General features: G+C 32.1%; 1 long non-coding RNA gene across 2 annotated transcripts in view; it reads right to left on the bottom strand.

The window, feature by feature from the left end:
* Positions 1-22,242, bottom strand: part of LOC143077932 (uncharacterized) — a 49,131-nt gene that overhangs the window by 17,261 nt on the left and 9,628 nt on the right. Inside the window, exon 2 of one of the 2 annotated variants that reach the window (XR_012978996.1) lies at positions 16,954-17,093. This is a non-coding gene — a long non-coding RNA (uncharacterized LOC143077932). Of the gene's footprint in view, positions 1-16,953; positions 17,097-22,242 lie in introns of both variants that reach the window. The other variant, XR_012978971.1, reaches the window with a different exon arrangement.

The following is a 22,242-nucleotide window of genomic DNA, read 5'->3' as shown; positions in this document are numbered from 1 at the left end:
TAGACACCCCATCTACCTTAATTGGTTTTATTTTTCCATGTCTTTACCAAGCAGGGTATATGACAGTTGTTTTTCCATTCGTTGGTTGATTTTGTCAAGTTTTAAGAGTTCCCCCTTTCCAAATGTACATTGGAGTTTGGTATTTTTGTTGATACTTAAGGATGTACTTAGGTGAGGTTATGTGAAAATTAATAAATTAAGAAGTTAAAATTGATACAATAACTTGGAAGAGCATCAATTAAGGATAAATCTAAGCTAAAAATATTTATAGGTCATGGACCGTTTTTTCCAGATATTTGAGTTTTAAAATATGGCGGGAAAAGACTGACTCGGACTTTTACCTTATATTTGCATTGGTATTATCGGGTCTCAAAACAAAAGAAAGAAAATTAAGAATCTTCTTAAATTTTGGTAAATGACCTTTCATTAAGTATTAAATCTTATATGAAAAAATTAAAGGGTGTTATGGGGCAAAATATTTTACATTGTGTTGTATGGAAAAACACCAAGGAGTCCGAACATTTGACATAAATTCTAAAACCTCACCTTACATCCTTAATATTATATATACTTAGCACGAAATTTTATATTTTTCATTGAACAAGACAAAACAGCGAAGAGAACGCCCAATTATTATTCAAAACGAGATATGCATACTAGAACATGTAGTTTTGTAATGAGGTGTTTTCTTAGATTTTTTTGTGATTTTATTTTTATAAAATTATATAATTTGAATATCGAAAAATTTGAATAAATATACTTTCAGCTAAACTGGTGTCTGTAGTAATTATTATTGATATAAATCTTGAATACGGGATATTTAGTGAATACAAACACTAAATTAATGAGTTTACCCGGTTTATGTAATTAAAAGGTGTGTACTTTGTTGCAGACTATAAACAAATATAGTTTTACTCTATTGGTGATCAATTAACGCATTGCCTGGAATTTGAATAAAGTTGCTCTACAGAAAAAAATGCACTTTTATGTGAAATTCTTATAAATGTCTTCTTTTTTTTTCTTTTTTTAATGGATCAATGTATATAAAAAAATAGCAAATACTTTTTCAGTCCAGTACAGTAAAGGAGAATTTTTCAATACCGATAAAAAAAACTTCGGAGAAAACGAAAAAAATATACAGCAAGTACAATCATAACCTGGATAGATAAAAGTATAATACTGTAATATTAAATATGAAAGCTTAGTTTTCATCAAGTTCTAAAAAGTGTTTTAGGAGGAGAAGAGGGTATTGAAATGTACCATAATGATCACATGATTGGCTAAAATAAATCCCGAATCATACTCCAAACAACAATTGTGGACAAACTTAGGTTGTGAGAAAGTTTCAAAACTTGCATGACAGGGTTTGACTTTAAGAAGGAGTTACGGTACACAATTAGTACCCAGCCCAACTCCGAAATAACACAATGACAACGACCATGACTACGTAAGGGAAAACCCCATATCATGATTGGGATTCTGAGAAAGTTTTGCTACATTATAAGTCACCGGTTAAGTCAACAGTTGTTTTTATAATAATGACCACATCTATGATAGTTCATGTCGACATAGCTGTGTTGACTACTAAGCTGGTGATACCCTCGTGGAATAAAAATTCCACCAGCAGTGGCATCGACCCAGTGTTTGTAAATAAGCTCATCATAGTTATCAGGATTGAAATTATGATTTGCGCCAGACGTGCGTTTCGTCGACAAAAGATTCATCAGTGACGCTCGAGTGAAAAATAAACAGCTGCGCCATGAGCGCATGATACGCCCGACGTCTTGTGTGGAAGTTTTATGCAATAATCATAAATAGTTTCTGAGAAAGCTTTAAGCAATAATCATATATATTTTTTTTAGACACGGCGGGACATGTGAAACCCCCAACCCTGTTTTTTTTACAAAAAACTAAATATCACTAAAATAAAACATGTTTACGCCAGCCAGACAGACGGACAGACGGACGGACACCGGAAATTTGTATACCATAATACGTCCCGTCAAAATTTTGACGGGCGTATAAAAAGTATAAACAAAAACAATTAAAGTTGAAGAATTTGAAGAGTATTGAGAACCAAAATTCCTAAAAATTTGCAAAGTACAGCTAAGGTAATATATTCCTGAGGTAGAAAAGCATTTGTATTTCAAAAATTCTAAGTTTTGTAAACAGTGAATTTGTAATGTCCATATCAGTGGTAATTTATATCAACACAGTAGTGCTTACTACTGGGCTGGTGATACTCTCGGGGATCAAAAACTCCACAATTCCCAGTAAAATTCACGCATAAGAGTGATTTTCTGAGAAAAATTATCTTGTTTGATATAAAAAATAGGTAGATGTGATATGATTGCCAAGAGACAACTCTCCTCAAGATACCTAATAACACAGAAAAGAACAACTATAGGAATTATTCTACCATATCGCTCTTTCATAGTTTGCGCGTATCTACCACCATGTCAACAGTAGGTTGATTACCTACGAAAATCTTCAGTTTGTTTTCTTTTTTTATATAATTGTATGTTTTTATCTTTTCATATTCTTAAATATCCTTTATATTTAAAGGGGCATTTCGTTTTTGTTGATTCCTTATTTCCAAGATCTGTTTAGCTTTTGAAATTTTCCCTTATTTTGCAATATTCCAATTTGTGTCAGCATCATTAGTGTGTAATTTGTGAGTAAATTATTGTCTTAGAATTTACGTTTAATGAAGCTATTTCAATACCTTCTATATTGACGGAAACTTCTTCTTAACATGCAACTCTAAATCACAAGTCTAAGCAATGTGTTCTATATAGCATGATATATTGTTTTGCAATCACAAAGATATAAAATGAGAAGTCAACTTAATTACCTGTTTTAATGACATTCAAATGTCAATTCATTTGAACTCTGACAACTGTATAAAATTTTAAGAGCCTTAATCACACAAACAAATTATATAAACCATGAAAAAAAACTAACAACATAACACATAAATCAACACTTCCGCTTGTACAACAATGAAAAAATAAACCATAATGAAAAGAATAACAGGAAATACAAGACAAATATCACCAACCGCCAACTCATCAAGAGAAATTGATGTTCAAATACAAAAAAATTAAACATCGTACAGCTCTGAGACTCAGTAATATAAATGTAAGATAAACAAAAAACAATGTTTTGTGAAACTATTCAATATTCAATCTATACCGTACTCAAAGAACGTTCACGCAGTTGAGAAATAGTGGCATCGTGCGAATTTTGAAAAACGTCCGGCGATAAAATATAAAAAGTTTAGCAAAATTTATTGCAACTGCTACTATAAGACTTTACTGAACCAATACAGATGCTGTATTTATAGATTCTGTAACTATGTTAAAACGGCATTTATAAACAACCAGTATTTGCCTTGAACTAGCTGTGAGTCACTGCAAGTTATCTGTACTTATTGTCTTTTTTTTGGGGGGGGGGGTATACAAGTAACAAGCCACGTCTACTTTATATTTTTGTTTGATGTTTTTCGGGCCTTTTATAGTTTACGGTATGGATTTTTCTCATTGTTGAAGGCCTCATGGTTGCCTATACTTTCTTACCTCCACTTCATTTTAAATTTAATAGATAGATCTTTCAATGAGAGTCATACTCGTCTGCTTGTTTTATTCACAAATGTCAAGCCAATGTCCCCTTAATTTTATTTCAAACATGGGCTTTTTACAAAAAGTCCTACAATCTAATGTATAACAGCTTTGTGTTTGTATTTAACGTTTCAAAACATAGAAAACTAACGAATAAACAACACAAACCCCACCAAGAACTAGGGGTGATCTCAGGTGCTCCGGTAAGGTAAGCAGATCCTGTTCCACACGTCGTGTTGCTTATGAGATAACAAATCCGGTAAATAGTCTAATTCGGTAGGTCACATTTATTAAAGGGATGCGAATTGTAGTTACGACGTTAGGAACATATCTGATATCATTCGTGAAACGGTTATTCCATAACGGTCAACCAACTCGTGATGGCGTCCGTAAAATTTACGAAGAGATTATTTCAACTGCACCATTTGGAACTCTTGATTTAATAGCTTCCTTGTGAGCAACAACCCTCTATCAAGAAAATCATGATAGGAAATGCAAGCACGGGAATATCGTATCAATTGGGAGATATATATACACCGTATGAAGGTGCTGCTGGAATGTTGCTACTTAGAAATGGAAAGTTCACAATTGGAAAGCTGAAATCATCTCTTTTGTCGTAAATATAATTTAATCATATATATAATTATAATTCTACCTTGATTGCTCATCATTTTTAAATATAGATATTCTTGTACAATATCAATGTGGAGATACACGAATACATATCGGCTTATAGTAAAATTCAATGTAAACATGGCAATTCGTGCATATCAGCAAAAAGTACAAGGTACAACAACAACATTCAAAAGGTTTCACCAATTAAAAAACAACTTTAAAATGCTGCTTTTGAAGTATGCAACTGTAGTCAACTGTACATAAAGTCTACATCTGTTTTTTATCTTTATAGTCATTTTGTTTTATGCTTGAGGAGACATTTTGATATCAGATTATTGCAAAACAAATACTTAACCAAATTACAGTATTTGTAGAACAAAATTAATCAGCAGCAAGTTCGGAACAGGAAATTGGACTTTAATTCCTGGTTTCAAAATCTAATGCACTATATGGCTCACCAGGTACCAGTTTTATTTTTCAATCTCATTTTGACTAGCTGTTGAAAATTATACATTTTTTTAACAGGATCGTGATGATTAGTTATCAAGAACATAATTGAACTGTTCAAATGGGATATAAAGAACGATGTAGATTACTACAGCTTATATTAACTCTTCAAGAAACTATTTTGTATTTTGAAAATGCTTTCATTGGTAAAGAACATTTACAGTGATCACCTGTTGCTTAATGATATATTTAATGTACATACCCCTATGCGATAAAACTAATATTATTTCATTTTCGTACATCTAAACCTATAAATTTAGTTTTTTTTTTAATATTTCAAATAATGTTATATTTACGTTCAAAATATGATATCTCAGAAACTATACTTTCACAAAAATATAAACTGAGATCGAAATTGAGTTTATCTAAAAGAAAAAAAACTATCATGTATTTGACTCGATAAAATCTCTTCAATAAACAATTGGTTTACTCGCTTAAATCGGTATAGTATGTTTATAATAAATGTATTACTAATTCACCAATAGTGGTGCTGTTGGGCTGTTCAAGTATTACGTATATTGTGTCATTAGTATCCATAATCTACTGTTAACACTTAAAAATAGTTATCGTAAAGGTATACTACTACCATGTCGTCAATAGTACTGTTTGTCCCTGATGTACCATCCTACCAGTGACCAATACTTTGGTTTTGGCATTATTGAAATGATGCGTTCCTATTGTGAACTTCACATTATGAAATTGTATATAAAGTGAACGTTTTTGCAGTTAAACATATTTTTATTCTCGCTCATAACTTCTAAATATTCTTCAGAAACACTTGGAGCCATAATGAAAGGAAAATTTAAAATCAAGCAATTTGTGTGGACTGCACAACAACTTCAATAAAAAAATTGACGTAGAGCACAAAAATGAAGAAGCACACAAATTTTAAGTTAACCAAGATTAAATACACCATAACTGTCAACCTGTCAAACAAGAGAGCATACACCTCAAGCTCATGAAACCTTTTACGGTCACCATACAGAACCAGAGAGATAATTTCGGATATTATAATGGAGAAAAAAATTAAACTATTCAGCATAGTGTTGGTTTTTTTGCTTTTACACTTCATTTGCCTGAAATCTATGACCATCCTCTTTTGTTTTTGTTTGTGGTTACCTATCGCTAATGAAGGTTGATAAAAAAAAAAAAAAAAAAAAAAAAAAAAAAAAAAAAAACATATACCACGTTTTAATTTCCAATGTCAATAATTAGTTCGTCATTTCGTGGAAACATGACATCTGTAAATGAAAACTTCTAAATTGATTTACGCTACTCACCTTAGTAATTCAATACGATTAAAGTTCCGTGTACAATTACAGGTAGTTAGAATGAAAGAGGAAAAGAAAAGTAAAGATTTTTATATATGACCAAGTGTACCTTGAACTTTGGACTCTTGTCCTCTCCAGTACACATGTTCACAATAACCATTAGTTAATTGTCGATCGGAAGCGAGTCACTCTCAGGATCGGTAACAATGTCCAGTCAACAAATAAACAGCCCTCGAATTGTCTTAACTAAGTCAATAAACAACTTTAAGTACGTTTCCGCCATATTGAGCTTATCGCATATCCCAACGTGCTCATGTATCAAAGTCATATATCTTCTCTTCCTATTTCAGGGATTTATTAATGATTACAACTGGTTTTAGGACGAATCTCTTGTAAAGAGCTATATTATCAGAATTTATCCAAAGATGGCATGATTCCGTTAAACAGTCTATTCATGCCTTTAATATCGTAAATCAATTGAATTATTTGATAATGTGAAACGCAATAGAAATTTTCTATCAACTTTCAAAATGGGAATATATAAACTATTATAACCTGATCCATTACACTGCTTAATAGCATGGCATCATGATGTAATATATGTTTTCTTATCTTATCTTATCTAACAAATATCTAGATTTTGATTATTCCTGTCATTAGGGAAACTGGAGTTGCGGGATGTTGAAGTGTTTTCAAAAGAAGATTATGTTTATTTTCAATCATGCCTTTTTCTACTATTTTAAAGGGTTGTTTTTGTCGATTATAATCAACATGGTAGATAAAGCATAAAGAAGTTGCAACGTAGGATGTCACTTTTTTCTTATTATCGTTTTAATATTACGGTATGTATTGTAGGACTTTAAAGTGTGATGAGGACACTAATACGCGATGGTCACGCTAAGTTCAATGGTCTAAACTAAAGCTCGATGGTTTGATTCGCTAAAATACAATGGTCTGTGTTATTAAATGGAACACATTTTTTTGATAACTAGCGTACTTAGATAAAAATTGAGACACATATCTACCCAAGACAACACCATCGCACTTTAGCGTCTCATACCATCGCACTTGAGGGTCTCATATCATCACATTTTAGCGTTTGACTCCATCGTACTGAAGCGTCTAATACCATCCCACTTTTGCATCTAATACTATCGCATTTTAGCGTCTCATACCACCGCACTTTAGCGTTTGACACCATCGCACCGTAGAGTGACCCTCGCACTTTTTTAGAGTACCATCGCATTTTAGATTGATCCTCGCACTTTAGAGTGACACTCGCACTAATGAGTTCTACATACATATATTTGGACGAAATAATTCCGCTAGCGCCTTTCGTCCAAACATTACGGTCAGTTTCAGTTTAATTGACTATCAATTTCTGTATAACTTATTATAAACTCTATTTGTCTGAATTTTGTTTTTGTTTAAAAAGCCAGAAGTAATGCTTACAAACATTTATGTCGTGTGCAAGTGTAAATAAAGAGCTTTTGAGTGGATTATCCATCTTTATTTTTATTATTATTTTGCCTGTACTTCTCTAAGCGTTTTATGAAATATCATCTAGAGTTGCATTGTGTACCTGTCGAAGCCGTGTTCACATAGGTCACAGTATAGAAATATCTTCCGTTGATCTGTGTGCCGGTCGTTTATGCGGTAAATGTGAAGTTTGAATATTATTGTGAGATATGCAATTTGAATTGAAAATTTGCATGTTGAAAATAAAATTAACAAAACTAGTCTGAAAACTCATTCCAATGATTGATGCTAATAGATATTATGCATTGGTGTTTTTCAATAATGACTATTAATAACCTAATATTTATATCGAATGACCTCATAAAAATAGAAACGGTGTATTACATCTGATAAAAAAAATCCTCTTGAATTTATGTATGCCATAGATAAAATGTATTCGTTCAGAACGAACACACTATGAAATATCAATTAAAGTTGCCTTATTCAATCAAAAGGGAAAACAACTGGTAACTGGGTTTTTTTTGATAAATAAACTCATCATAGATACAAGGGTTGAAATTCTATATTGACGCCAGACGCGCGTTTCGTCTACAAAAGACTCATCAGTGATGCTCGAATAAAAAAATGTTAAAAAGGTCAAATAAAGTACAAACTGATCGAGTTGCATACGATTAAAAAAGACACAGAGATCGAGTTTAATTGGATAAAAAATGACTAAGTTATTGAGCTGAAAGAGAACAAAATGATTAAGTGGTCGAATAGAAATAAACTCATCATTAAAAAGCATTGAGGACCAAAAATTCCTTAAAGTTTAGCCAAATACAGCTAATGTTATCTATTCCTGAGGTAGAAAAGCCTTAGTATTTAAAAAATGCAAAGTTGTGTTAACAATTAATTCATAATTATGAACATATCAATGATTACTCAATTCAGCACAGAAGTGCTGACTACTTGGCTGGTGATACCCTCAGGGAATTAAAACTCCACCAGCAGTTGCATCGACCCAGTGGTTGTAAATAAACTCATCAGAGATACAAGGATTGAAATTTTATATTATTGCCAGACGCGCGTTTCGTCTATAATTATTTCAAAAATTTCAAAGTTTTGTTAACAGTTGATTTATAATTATGAACATACCAATAACTCAATTCAACACAGAATTGATTGACTTAGGCCATTTTATTTGATATTTCATATTGTTACTTCGTTCAGTTGTGATGATACATTCAGCTTAGGGTAAAGGTTGGCGACTGTTTAGACATTTAAAACCGCTGCATTTGTTTGCACATGTTCTAATTCAGTAACCTGTTTTCACAATAAAGAAACCATAGGGGTCACATTTTGATTCTTTTTAACGTCGTTGATCTTCTCGCTATATGGCAATTGACGCCATTTGTTGTTTAATTATATTATCTGATCTATGTACGCACACTCGGTCCTTTTAGATAGTATCATCATCCTTTTGGGTACTTCTGGATCCATCCAGATAGTATATAACTTTCTTTTGGACGTACTTAATAGTTATCAAAGGTACCAGGACTATAATTTAGTACGCCAGACGCGCGTTTCGTCTACATAAGCTCATCAGTGACGCTTATATCAAAATATTTATAAAGTCAAACAAGTTAAAAGTTGAAGAGCATTGGGGATCCAAAATTCCAAAAAGTTTTGCCAAATACGGCTAAGGTAATCTATGCTTGGAATAAGAAAATCTTTAGCTTTTCAAAAAATTCATAGTTTTGTAAACAGGAAATTTATAAAAATGACCACATTATTGATATTCATGTCAACACCGAAATGTTGACTAGTGGGCTGGTGATACCCTCGGGGAAACGCGGAAAAGACATACAGAATTTCAGGATTGATCTACAAAGGACAAAGACCCCAATCGATATCATCTAACGGAAATGATGCTTTAAATATTTACCTGACGACATAAATGACTGAAATAGTTTGCTATACGAGTGATGCATGTATAAGTGCCGGATCTGTATCAGATGAGGTTTAACATGTCAATATACTTTAGTGATCTCGTCCTTTACACGAGTTCATTGTCCGACGCTCTATTCTATGACATGTTGCTTTTAATTATCAAAATTACCTAACAATCTTTGTCATCATTTTTCGTACTAGTTCTATTCCTTTTTTGTCTTGTCATCTGGTAATTATATCCAAAGAGACTAAATGTTACACTTAAAGAATAGAGATGATTCAGAAGAGGAGTATGATATTCATTCTAATCGTAAAGACATGAGACAATATCTGAAAAAGTCTAATTTTGGCAATAAGAAAAAAAAATTTCTTCAGACCCGGTAAATAATATCACAAATCGAAGAACACACATTGAGGATCTAGGAATAGTTGTCTGTAATTCAAACAATTGTGGCAATTTTATAAATGGTACAAAAAAAACAATTCTTTCCTGTTACCAAAGTGAATCAATTTTAAAAAGTTTCTAATGGGAATTAAGACTAAGTTTAAGACACTATTTGTGGTTTACTAGTATATCCGGCAATAGTTTATCAAATGCCAATTATTGTTTTAGCATTTGCAAGAAATATACTAAAATATAGTCAGATATGTCGGTAACATGAAAGAATCTTGAGTAACAGGACAACGGTAACAGGACAGAGTTGGTAACAGAAAGGAATTACCCAGTACTTTTTTCATTTACTCGAATCGTGTACAAGTTTACTTCCATCTACATATCAATTTGATAAGATACTTTAAAAACACATGTGCTGTTATAGTGCTGACAATGAAATATTCTCAGAAGGTACACAAAAAGTCTGTAACAGGAGAGAACAACAAAATTATTTTTCTCCAAATTCTTATCTTTGTGGAGTTCAGATTTTTCAAGCTGGCAGCTATTCACCTAGGCATATGGAGTCATACGTTCAGGAAATGATGCTCTTCACATTGCATTACAAGAAATACATTTTTGGTCTTTCAAACGTGTCTACAGGTGGAAAAAAAACCAGCGGTAACAGGAGGGAAATTACCCCTTGGGACAACATTTAAAAGACCCTTAAAAATGCAAAATTTTCTTACATGCTTTATAACAAAAATCAGACCAGTAATGGAGAAGTTTTTTTATATAATCTATCAGATTTGTGAAAATCGGAAGGCTGTTTACATAATTTGGATATTCTTTGAATGATTTAATTTTCAGAAAATAACAGGGGACAACATGATTTTTCTTTGGGGGTGACGATTTAAATTATAATATTTTATTGGAAGAAATATTAAAAAGAATGTTTCATTGGGTGCAGTTGGTGCATTATATACTCTAGTTAATACTAAAACTTAAAATTTTCCAAAAAGATGCCTCAATAAAAAAGTAATTGCTGGTGAAAGATGGAACGTGGAAATTAGACTTTTTCAGATATTGTCGCACATGCAACTAAAAATGAAAGTACGAGTACGACACAGAAACGTTACAAGACAACATAGGAACCACATGTAACGGTAGGATTTCTATACAAAAATTATTTCCAATATTTATAACTCTTTATTCCCTCGTGATTTTGTCTAAATTTATTACAAGACTAATATGAATTTCAAAGAAAGAACAATAAATATCTGGGTTTTTAATGATATATTGATTTTTTTCTTCAATACTTTTCTTGCAATGTATACCTTAACAGCAAATTCTTTCTGGTAGGTCAAATATCTATAATTTGTTGTTTGCGTAACGTCCAGTGCCAAATAGCACATGTATGTTTAGGACGAGAACCTATAATCACTATATACAACAGCTAGGTCCTTTAATAGAGGCATACCGGGATGAATGTCGGAAAAAAATTGGACTGCCACGAGAAATTGGGGATTCATTGATTAGCGTCAAAAAATGTCACCTTGCCTCAGGCCACCTACGGACCCTTCAAAGAGTTGGTGAAAGAGTTCTTAATATGGCACTCTCTTTTCAAAAGGCATCGGATTTCATGTCCACATTCTGACCGGACGTGGATAGAAGATGATAGGAATAGCATAGACTATATCCTCTATACGTTTCCTTTTTTAAAATTTACAGAAAACAGGAGCTTTTACATCATCCAGTCGCTCCTTTTCACTGGAAACTTAACTCCATATTGTGGTTAACAATACACATTACCAACACAATAAAGGAACCATCGTGGTCACAGTTTCATTCTTCTTAACGTCTTCGATCTTTTCACTATATGCCCATATACGCCATATGTCGTTTAATTATTATCTGAACTATTTAGGCACACTCGGTCCTTTTTAGAAAATTTGCTAACCTTTGGGACAGTTGTGCACCCCTCTAGATTGTATATAACCTTTCTTTATGACAACCTGAAATCACTACTTAGCCAACAAGCGCATTAAATGTTTTTTTTTTCTAGGAAACACATTTAAAAAGTGAAAGAGAGAAAAAAACGCGAAAAAGACGTACAGAATTTCAGGATTGATCTACCAAGGATAAGGACCCAAATCAATATTAACCTTCTGAAATGATGCTTTAAATATTTACCTTACGATATAAATAAAATAGTTGGCTTTTACGAGTGTAACATGTATAAGTGCCGGATCTGCATCTGTAGCAGATGATGTTTAACATGTCAACATTCTTTTGTGATCTCGTCCTTTACTTCAGTTCATTTTCCGACGCTCTATTCTATGCCATATTGCTTTTGATTATCAAAATCACCTGATAATCTTTGTAGCCATTTTTCGAACTTGTTCTATTCCTTTTTTGACATGTCATCTGGTTATTTCGTGATTGTTACGGCATCCGATATTTGAAAAAAAATTATCTTTTCATAAAAGTGTTAAATGCAGATTGGATGTTACCGACAAGTTGTAACTGAGAAAAGTGCATTTATCGTGAAGCAAAAAATGAAAAGCTAAAACTGTTTTAAGTTTGACCGAAAAACACTACAATAACAAAACAAAACATAAATTGGCTGCTAAAATAAAAGTTAATTGTGCTAATTAAATAACTTTATTGTGCATGCAAAATGAAATCAATAATGTGTAAATTTTTCATCTCAAAATAATTGTAGATAATTAGTCGCACTTGAAACATTCAAGTTACTTGTTAAATTATATTATATTAGCCTGTAAAGATTGTTTTTCTTCCAGTGAAGTATTTGTAGAAACAGTTTAGGCTTCAATTATTTATTTTAAAGTGTTAAAATAGAAACTGTTGATTTCCTTCATTTCATGAATTACTTTCGTATTTTATTTTTTTAAAATTCAAAATAGTTTTTGTTGTGTTGTAATACGTCAGTTTTATTGTCGGACTGCAGTATATTTACGAAAACCTATAAGATTCATACGTTCGACGGTCAGGAATTCTAATTCGTGAAAACATTGCTTATTTGTGACTTCAAATGGGCTTTGGATATATTTTCGGTAAGTCTAGTGACCCGGTTCTGTGTGGCTTTTTTTCGTTTTATTACTTGAATTGTTGTTTAATTTGTTGATGCTGTTGTTATTATTTTGCTTTGTTGTTTCGGGCTGATCTGATGAGTCAATGCTTTCCCAACTGATGTTTACAGTTTTAACATCGCAATGACCGTGAGGGTATTCCGATGTATTGCTATCGTCTAGATTCGTGTATAGAGATTTGATTTTTTTCTGAGACAAGTACTTTTGACCATCCACAAGAAGTTGCAGTCAGTACTTCAGTACTTTGATTTCTTATGGTGTGCTGTTACACCATTGTCGGTTAAGGAAGGGATTGTTGCTTACAAACCTGCTTAATTTAATTCCGCGTCATTCTTAATATGCCTGTCCCATGTAAAGAACAATGGCTGCCATTGGTTGATCTTTGCCAAGGTCCATAAGAATAAATCTGCAAATAGTCTTCCTTTTTATACAGTTTGTCATGTTGTTATTATACGCGTTAGTATAGTTATATTTGGCTATTTGTAGAAGGCCACACGGTGAACTATAGTGTTTAGCATCCAGTCTTTTAGTTATTGTGAAAACTTATTGGCAATCATACCACGTTATTTTCATATTAAATCGAAACGTCCCTATGTTTGTATCTTTACTGAGATTTCCCCATTGTTTTTGGACATGCAGTGAACTTTTGTCGATCTAATCCTTGTCCTTTGAAGGATAGTTGTGTTATTGGAAATCATACCACATGTTCTTATTTTTGTTTGAATATTGATTACTGATATTAATCGTAATTAATGTTGTACATTAATAGTAATTTTACTAATTTGTATTCTATTGGAATTTGAAATAGTCCATTTACAGCCATTTGTGATATGGAAAAATTGAAATATCTTCCGATTTGAAATTGGATAAAAATATCCGAGCACTATGTCGTTGATAGTTCATTAGTTTAATAATGGTGGTGCAATATCAAAATCATTATAGATTTTTTTCTGAAAAAAAACAGTCACCTCCACAGTCAAAGTAAAAAAGCTTTAAAAAACACAAAACCATACACAAAATCACTTACTATAGAGCATCACAGTATAGACAAATTTAAAGTAACGCCAAGTGCTCTGGAAGGAATAATATATTCTGATCTACTAGTGGCAACTATTATACTGCTCATCTTATGTAAAAAACAAAATCGATAAGATTTCAAATAACTATGAAAATATGATAAAAAGACACATAGAAACTATAGGATCAGTGAACTTTTTTTACAGTTATTTTGAACCAAGGGGAATTTATGGGGAGGAAAAATCGGACAAGTCAAAAAAAAAAAATAAAGAAACGACCTTGGCGAAAAGGAATATCGACCAAACGACTAACAAGTTCACAAACACTGTTCACACATAAACCAAGAGATAAGGAAATACGGACGCAATGTAACGTAATGTAGATATTGTTATTTTCAAAGTGTGTACGCCAGATGCGCGTTTAGTTTAAAATCAAATACTCAATATTCAAAATTAAAGGGCAAGCATGTTACCAAGTAAAACTATTCCCTTAAAATTATCTCTAAACCATCTAAATTGAATTCATCTTACGTGTCAGCATACCAAGTATTTGAATTTACGTCAAATTGTGTGAGTAGGAGATATGTTTCCATGGTATCCTTTATTCCAAGTCAAAAGGGAAAAATACATCGCCTATCAATTCAAAGCAATCTTTTTTAACAATTTGAGAATAATGCATATCATTAATTTTAATATTAGTGTTATATTTATTAAAGTAATACAAACAATGTGTGTATTGAAAATAGCAATAATGAAATATGATGCTATGGGGAAAAAAACGATGCAGAGGAAAAAGTTATTAATCATGAATATATTGATTAATTAAAAACCTTTTGTTATTGTTTAAAGATAGCTGTTATATAATATGATATTTGAAGTCTGTCCGGTGCAGATTGATACTATTGGGAAAACTTCGAATGATGTTTTTAAAAAACGTACAAAGGATCTCAGGATTAAAATCTTAAAAAAAAAAATTTTTGCACGTTGTCATTGTGCATATATGCAGCATTGTCAATTCTTCTATGTGCACTTAGCTCCTCAATGTTCTACAACTTCGTATTTGTTTGGCTTTCTAACGTTTTTATATGAGCGTCACTGATCAGTCTTATGTAGACTAAACGCGCGTCTGACGTACTAAATTATAATCCTGGTACCTTTGATAACTATTTACACCACTGGGTTGATGTCACTGCTAGAGGACGTTTCGTCCCAGAGGGTATCACCAGCCCAGTAGTGACTTCGGTGTTGACATGAATATCAATTATGTGGTAATTTTTATAGAAATTTGCTGTTTACAATACTTTTAATTTTCAAAAAAAAAAAAAGGATTTTCTTATCCCAGGCATAGATTACCTTCGCCGTATTTGGCACAACTTTTGGGAGTTTTGGATCCTGAATACTCTTCAACTTCGTATTTCTTTGGCTTTCTAACTTTTTTATATGAGCGTCCCTGATGAGTCTTATGTAGACTAAACGTGCGTCTGGTGTACTAAATTATAATCCTGGTACCTTTGCTAACTATTTACACCACTGGGTCGATACCACTGCTGGTAGACGTTTCGTCCCCGAGGATATCACCAACCCAGAAGACAGTACTTCGGTGTTGACATGAATATCAATGATGTCATTTTTATAAAAATTTGCAGTTTACAATACTTTTGATTTTTCAAAAAAAAACTACGGATTTTCTTATCCTAGGCATAGATTACCTTAGCCGTATTTGGCACAACTTTTGGGAATTTTGGATCCTGAATGCTCTTCAACTTCGTATTTGTTTGGCTTTCGAATATTTTTATATGAGCGTCACTGATGAGTCTTATGTAGACGAAACGCGTGTCTGGTGTACTAAATTATAATCCTGGTACCTTTGATAACTATATACTCTTTAGCAAAGTAATCAATTATAGAAGCAACGCTTTTCACATCTACCTGACATTTTATGTTGAAACTTAAGACGAATTCAATTAAGATGGTTTAGAGATAATTGTAAGGGACGACTTTTAACGAGTAATAAACATTTCATATATGACATATATGATTCTCGTTGCCAGTCATATTTTTAAAAAGCTTAATAATAGTTAAATACAAAACAAACGCATGAAATAGATAATCACAAACAATTAACATATTATAGATATTATTGCGAAGGAAACAATTTTACTTTTATCCAGACAATTGTGAGACATACATTTTGATGTCTAGCTTTACGATAAGTTCTTGAATCACTTACAACATTAATTTTGGGCTAGAAGTCTTACGGATGTACTTATAGGTCAGGTTTTCCTACGATAAAGGGTAAATAGTGTGTCCCACAATTCCACTTTTCTTTTTGTATAAGACTACAACAGCTTATAAAAGTCCATTTTCTCAAATTTAAGCAGATTTTATGTTTCTTTTCTTACGATTTGGGACCTAAATAATGACAAGTCTAAATATAATAGTCTTTTTCCGTTATTTTTTAAAAAGTCAATTATCGCGAAAAGGAGTTCCAAAACCAATCAATATTTACAGCTTATTTTGTTCCTTATCTGGTGCAGTTCTGATTTATTGTTTCAATTTTAGATTTTAAGATTTTCTTAATTCCACCTAAGTACATCATTAAAAAATTTAGGATATGTCTTAGTCCTAAGATACAGTCCAAAAACTGAGCTCTGTTTCAAAAAGTTAAAAAAGACTCACCAAAGATACCAGGCTTATAATTTTGTATGTTAGCCTGCGATTCATCTGAATCAGAATCATCAGGGATGAACGAATCAAAACAATTGAATGGCAAAATTTAACAAATGAAATAAAAGCTTTGCCATTATTGCTTTAAATTTAACCACTTTAAAATACAAGAAGTCAAGTGATCTGGCCATCTAATTCCTATAATTACCAATCTTATGTAGTATATACCACTTGAGACAAAATGAATGATAATTGATATAACTATGTATTAAGAGTAAAATATATCTCGTGAATTATTACAATATGCTAATGTTTTACATGCTATGTAATGTAATTGTATAGATATCATGCATATATACTTACAGTTTTCTGACATCCTTGTAGAGGTTCATGACAATGCATTAAGCATCTGACCTGGACCTATATGATAGCCATTAGAATTGAATCTGTCACAATAATTGTGGTGCTGTGTCTATATCTTATAGTCGGATAAACATGGAGATCTGCTGTGAAAACAATTGATCAAATCTTAGAGCGGAATATAAAGAGACGGATGACGTGAATAGACAGGAAGCATCACAAAATCAAATTTAATCTGATTTCACTGATTTTTTTAACATTGTTGGATTTAGGAGAAGAAATCTTGGGAATTGATCTCATAAGCAGATAGAAGACCATAAAATGCTGTTATGTGTTACAAATAAATATGTTAGTCTTTCTCATATTTTACTTTCTTAAATTAACTGTTATAGTGTTGGTCTTATTTGTCCAAAACCCCGCCATCATTCTAAAAACGACAATGGAGAAGGAAAGATAAAACACTGATTTTTTTTTCCTTTACCTGAATAAAACTATCAAATTGATATTTTGAATAAGTGCCTTCAATCTATCAAACAACAAATAGACATTATTTCTAAATGTGTCAAAAAACAGTATTATTATTCCTGAATTTTACTTTTTATATTTTGCTTTAAAGATGTGGAAACGTCTTGCATGTGGAAAAATTTTAAAAGCTGAATAAAAATGTACTTTTCAAACTGAATCATGGAATTTGTTATTATATTGGGCTGTTACGCCACTTCAAATGTAAGGGATTGGGCGATCGTACACATGTTTAATCCCAATTTATTCTGCATGCACCTGTCCAATGTCTGCAATTCATCGGTTGGCATTGACTGTTCTCTGATTTAATTGTTTTATGTGTGTTGTTTTATCATATATGTTGTATTTTTCATTTTGAACTGTTTTCCATTTCGTTATATTAGATCTTGTATAACTTACATTAATGTATGATATTTGCCTATTGTCGAAGACTGTATGGTTGCTCATATCAACGGTTTTTTTTTTAGTTTTAACTTACTTTTTAGTAATCATATTTAATCTCCTTTTTTCTATCACTTAAAAAACTTCCTATTATATAATGATGTAGGTAAACATTTACCAAAAACAAAAAGAATATCAACCACAATATGTCTATGTATTCATACAAGGATGTTGATGCAAGTAAAATATATTTTTGGAAGGATGCTGGTCGTTTTCAATTTAAGCACAAACTATATATAAAAATTAATTCGCCCTTATCTAACATTCACACAATTTCCAATGGAAGTCTAAATTTTTTTGTCTTTCATCCGGGTAACCAACCTTGCACACCATAACTACGCGTTGATGTTTTAAAATACGATTGATTTACTGTCGTCCTGAACATACATCAAATATTTACCACTGAAATTCAAACGCAAATAACAATTATACCTGTTATAAATATCAGAATGCAAATTATATATATAATTACGTACGGTTAATCTCATTAAGAAATATCTCATACAAACAGTAACAAATGTCTTTCTTTCCTTTTATTTGAGAAAAATCAAAATCAAAACTTACATATGAATTTTATCAGATTCTTCGAGAAAACTTATCTATAACATATTCACAGCAACACAAATGAAATATTTACCTTAAAGTTGTGGACTTTTTACGCGTCGGTAATGACTAAAAGTAAACAACTATGTCTATGTGACACTGATGTATTCTTCTCTGACACAATTTGTACATATAGTTATAAAATAAATTGAGGTTTAAAGTAACAAATGGTTTACGCCACATGTGAACAACATTTAAATAACGACTTTGATTATTCACATTTTCGTGTTTTTTGTTTGTAATCATATCCAAGAATTTGTTGCATTTAAGGGAGGCTACTCAAATTTGTTATCAAGAATAAAGGGAAATAACTCCATTTGCAAACGATAGATACGCTTGTTCGTGTACATTGTTTTATCAGAAACTTTGATCTCAATTGATATAGACCGCTCCCATAGATAAATTGTGTCGGAAATAATTTGTTTTGTATCATGTGTATTTGCTGTGGATTCGCCTCCATCAATTTGAAAAACCGAGGCAAAAGATTTAAAGGCAAAGGGATATTGAAAACCCAGTCCTTTAACAGATATCCTTGTGGGCATAATTTCTTATTTCTATATCTGGTTTTCTTTCCTTTAAAAAAAAATATCAGTATAAAGCCTTTAAAAATTCGGAATAAGAATATGAAGACATGTAGTAAAGGACTATAATTCAAAACCATAAGTCGAAAACAAACTGACAAATCCATATAAAAAAGGAAAAACGACAAAAAGACACCAGTTTCAACACAGAAAAGAAACGACTTAGCATCACGTAACCCCACTGTTTCGTGTTCCATCCGACAATAAGCTGACTGTGACTGGTTTTTTTTCAGATTCCACTTGAGTGTTCAATTTGAGTGTGTAAAATTTGGAGAATCACCGGCTTGCTTTATCCTTATGATGTCAATCATAGTTATTTTTGTTGTATTTTTTGTTGGTAATATCTAAAAGGAAGATTTTGTATTATTGTCAATGAAACAATTATCCATCCATGAAGACTTAAAAGTTGCACTGCTTCACGTTTACACAATGTATATTTTTCTTGGGACAAACACAAGGACTCTCTCTATATATTAAAAGCGAAATTCAATATCAGCTCTATCTAAATTTGAAAAAGACAATTCCTGTCTCTAAACAAAACAATGTGCTTTGATGTGTAAGTTCTCTTTTTATGAGGTTCTGTTTTTATATAATTATGCATTTCTTTCTGTAAGGTAATGTTTTCTCAGATAAAATAGCGTCATCAATTAATGTGTGTGAAGATAAATAAACAAGTCCATGAAATAAAACCAGCACGATCACAGTAATTTTAAATATTCACTTGTTATCATCTATCATGCTGACATATATATAGGATTGCTATCATATGATGCAACTTTTCCCGATAAGAATTCAACCGATAACATACCCTGAAACGATTTCAGTCCACCAGAGAAATAGATCAATACAATCATTCCCTATCAAAAGTATCTATTATAAAAAAAAAAAACTTGAATCATTGAATAAAAAAGATGTTATCTGAAAATATTACTTTATTAGGAAGAAAAAGATTATTGATCACATATATAATAGTATATAAACATATTATTGAAAATATTGCTTACAGTTCCGAAATATGCAAAAAAAAAAATTTATATACTTTGATAATGTGAATTGTAGTACCGACAAAGACTTGATGGAAACGGGTTTAAATTTCTTCTCTTTTTTTTTAAAAATAAAAACGGAAATATTTGTTTTTTTAATTTCTTTAGAATACAATAAATTTACAAATATCCTCAAAAACATAAAAATGGTAACAAGCTATTTACATATGAAAAAAAAATCTATTCATTCATGCATAACTAGAATATTAGTTTTATGTACAACTGTCATTTCAACGGAAACATAATTTTGGCTAAAATGTATAAATTTAAAAATGAAGAAAATGGACATTGCGATCGAATGGACTGTTTATGATATCATCGAGTTTTCTGAAAATAGTTTACGAATGGTTCTGTAACACTGTGTCTTTGTATAACTGAACAAGCTTGTCATGTTTGCGAATTTTAGTGGCAACACCATGGTCCTTCAATTTCTGTTTAATTTCAACCACGGTAAAATTTTCGACGTCTATTTCGTGTTCCAAACATGGTTTGGAGGCGGGGATCACATCTGCATCTTTAATTGCCGCACAGATTGTAAGTTTCCTACGTGACCTTATTAAACGAATTTCATCTTCCCAATACTCACTCTTCTTTTTATTATATGAACGCTTTTCTCTGCCCGAATTATGATTTGCTTCGATTCTTTTTCGAACTGTCAAGGCGTCCATAGCACAGTCATACCTGTTAGTTTTCTTATGATGTATAGCCTTTATATCATCATTGACTTTTTCAGTCGGTTGTCCACTAAATTTTCGTAGTGATCCATAATTCACGATGAAGTATGGAACGTGATATAAAAGGCAGTGAATGTACGGCGTAATGTTCTTTTTCGCGTATCCCTTTCTTTTGTCTCCCAGGGATAAAAATTTATCGACCCACTGTTTGCACTGTGTATAAATTGAGTGGGCATCTTTTGTTTCACACAAGTCCGAACATATAAAATCATAAATAGCCGAAAAATCTTTCCACAGCTGAACAGTGTCTTCGTGTGTATCATTGTGAATAATGAAAAAGAGTTTGTCAGGCAAATTCCGGAGAACTTTTTTCACAGCATTACCAGTCAAAGAGGTCCAGTCGGTATCACCAGCTTTTGATGACCAAATTGCAAATGTGACGCCACATGACCGTATTTTTTCTACAAGCTCCGTAATATTGTCTTTCGCCAACTTTCTGGTTCTGGCCTGTTCTTTAACGTCTTTATCCGTTGCGTCATCAATTAGGTTACGTAGAAGCACATCGAAGATTCGCAGTAGTAAATGCAGCTCATCTGGTACAATGTGACTAGGTTCAATTATAATCAGTGGCTTGTGTTTAACCCCAAATTGTTTTTTCGACAGTTTTGACAAATCTGTTATTTCCTTTACTGTTCTCTTTATATCTTCCGAATGGTAATAATCCCAGACTTTGGTCGTGTCACATCTTTCATGCTTTGGTATCTTGCACCAAGGACAAGCGAACTCTCCGGTAGATGATCCTAACCCAAGGCAGATTTGAAGAAATTTCATATCTCCTCCAAAAAAAACTTCGAGTTTAATTTTCCTATCTTGGAATTCAATTTCACCGGCAGAAGTAATTTCGTTGATTTCTCTAAAGACGGGAGAAAAACAGGTATCTAAAGTGTCATATTGTTCTGATGTTTTAACAATAGCTAGAACGACTTGCTCATTACTTGACAGTTTTGCTGATTCGTCTATAAGGGAAAAAGATATCACAACATAGTTGGAAATTCGGCTTACTTTGGTACCATCTCCTGATATCTTTATCTTAATATTCTCTGGGATATTCGATCGTTTTTCCATTATTTTTCTGAGTTCAGTTCGTAAACTAACATATGCTCCAGGTGTGTTGCCAGGTGTTCTACAAATTTCTAAATTATTGTTCATATTATCCCTAACATCTATAATTGAATGTAGCTTTGGAAGGGTATCTGAAATCGTAGCTACTTCATGATACGCCTGGTCACTTATTTTAAACCTGTCCATAATAAAAAGAACCTCTTTCATTTTTTCCATATCTTTGTTGTTTGTTCCAAGTTCAAGATTAACAGAACTTCCGAGAGAATCATGAAAAATTACATTGGTGGGTTGAAGTCCGTACGACTC

Source organism: Mytilus galloprovincialis, chromosome 1 (assembly GCF_965363235.1).
Source record: "Mytilus galloprovincialis chromosome 1, xbMytGall1.hap1.1, whole genome shotgun sequence".
Lineage (NCBI taxonomy): Eukaryota > Metazoa > Mollusca > Bivalvia > Mytilida > Mytilidae > Mytilus > Mytilus galloprovincialis.
This window is presented reverse-complemented; position numbering and strand designations above follow the sequence as displayed.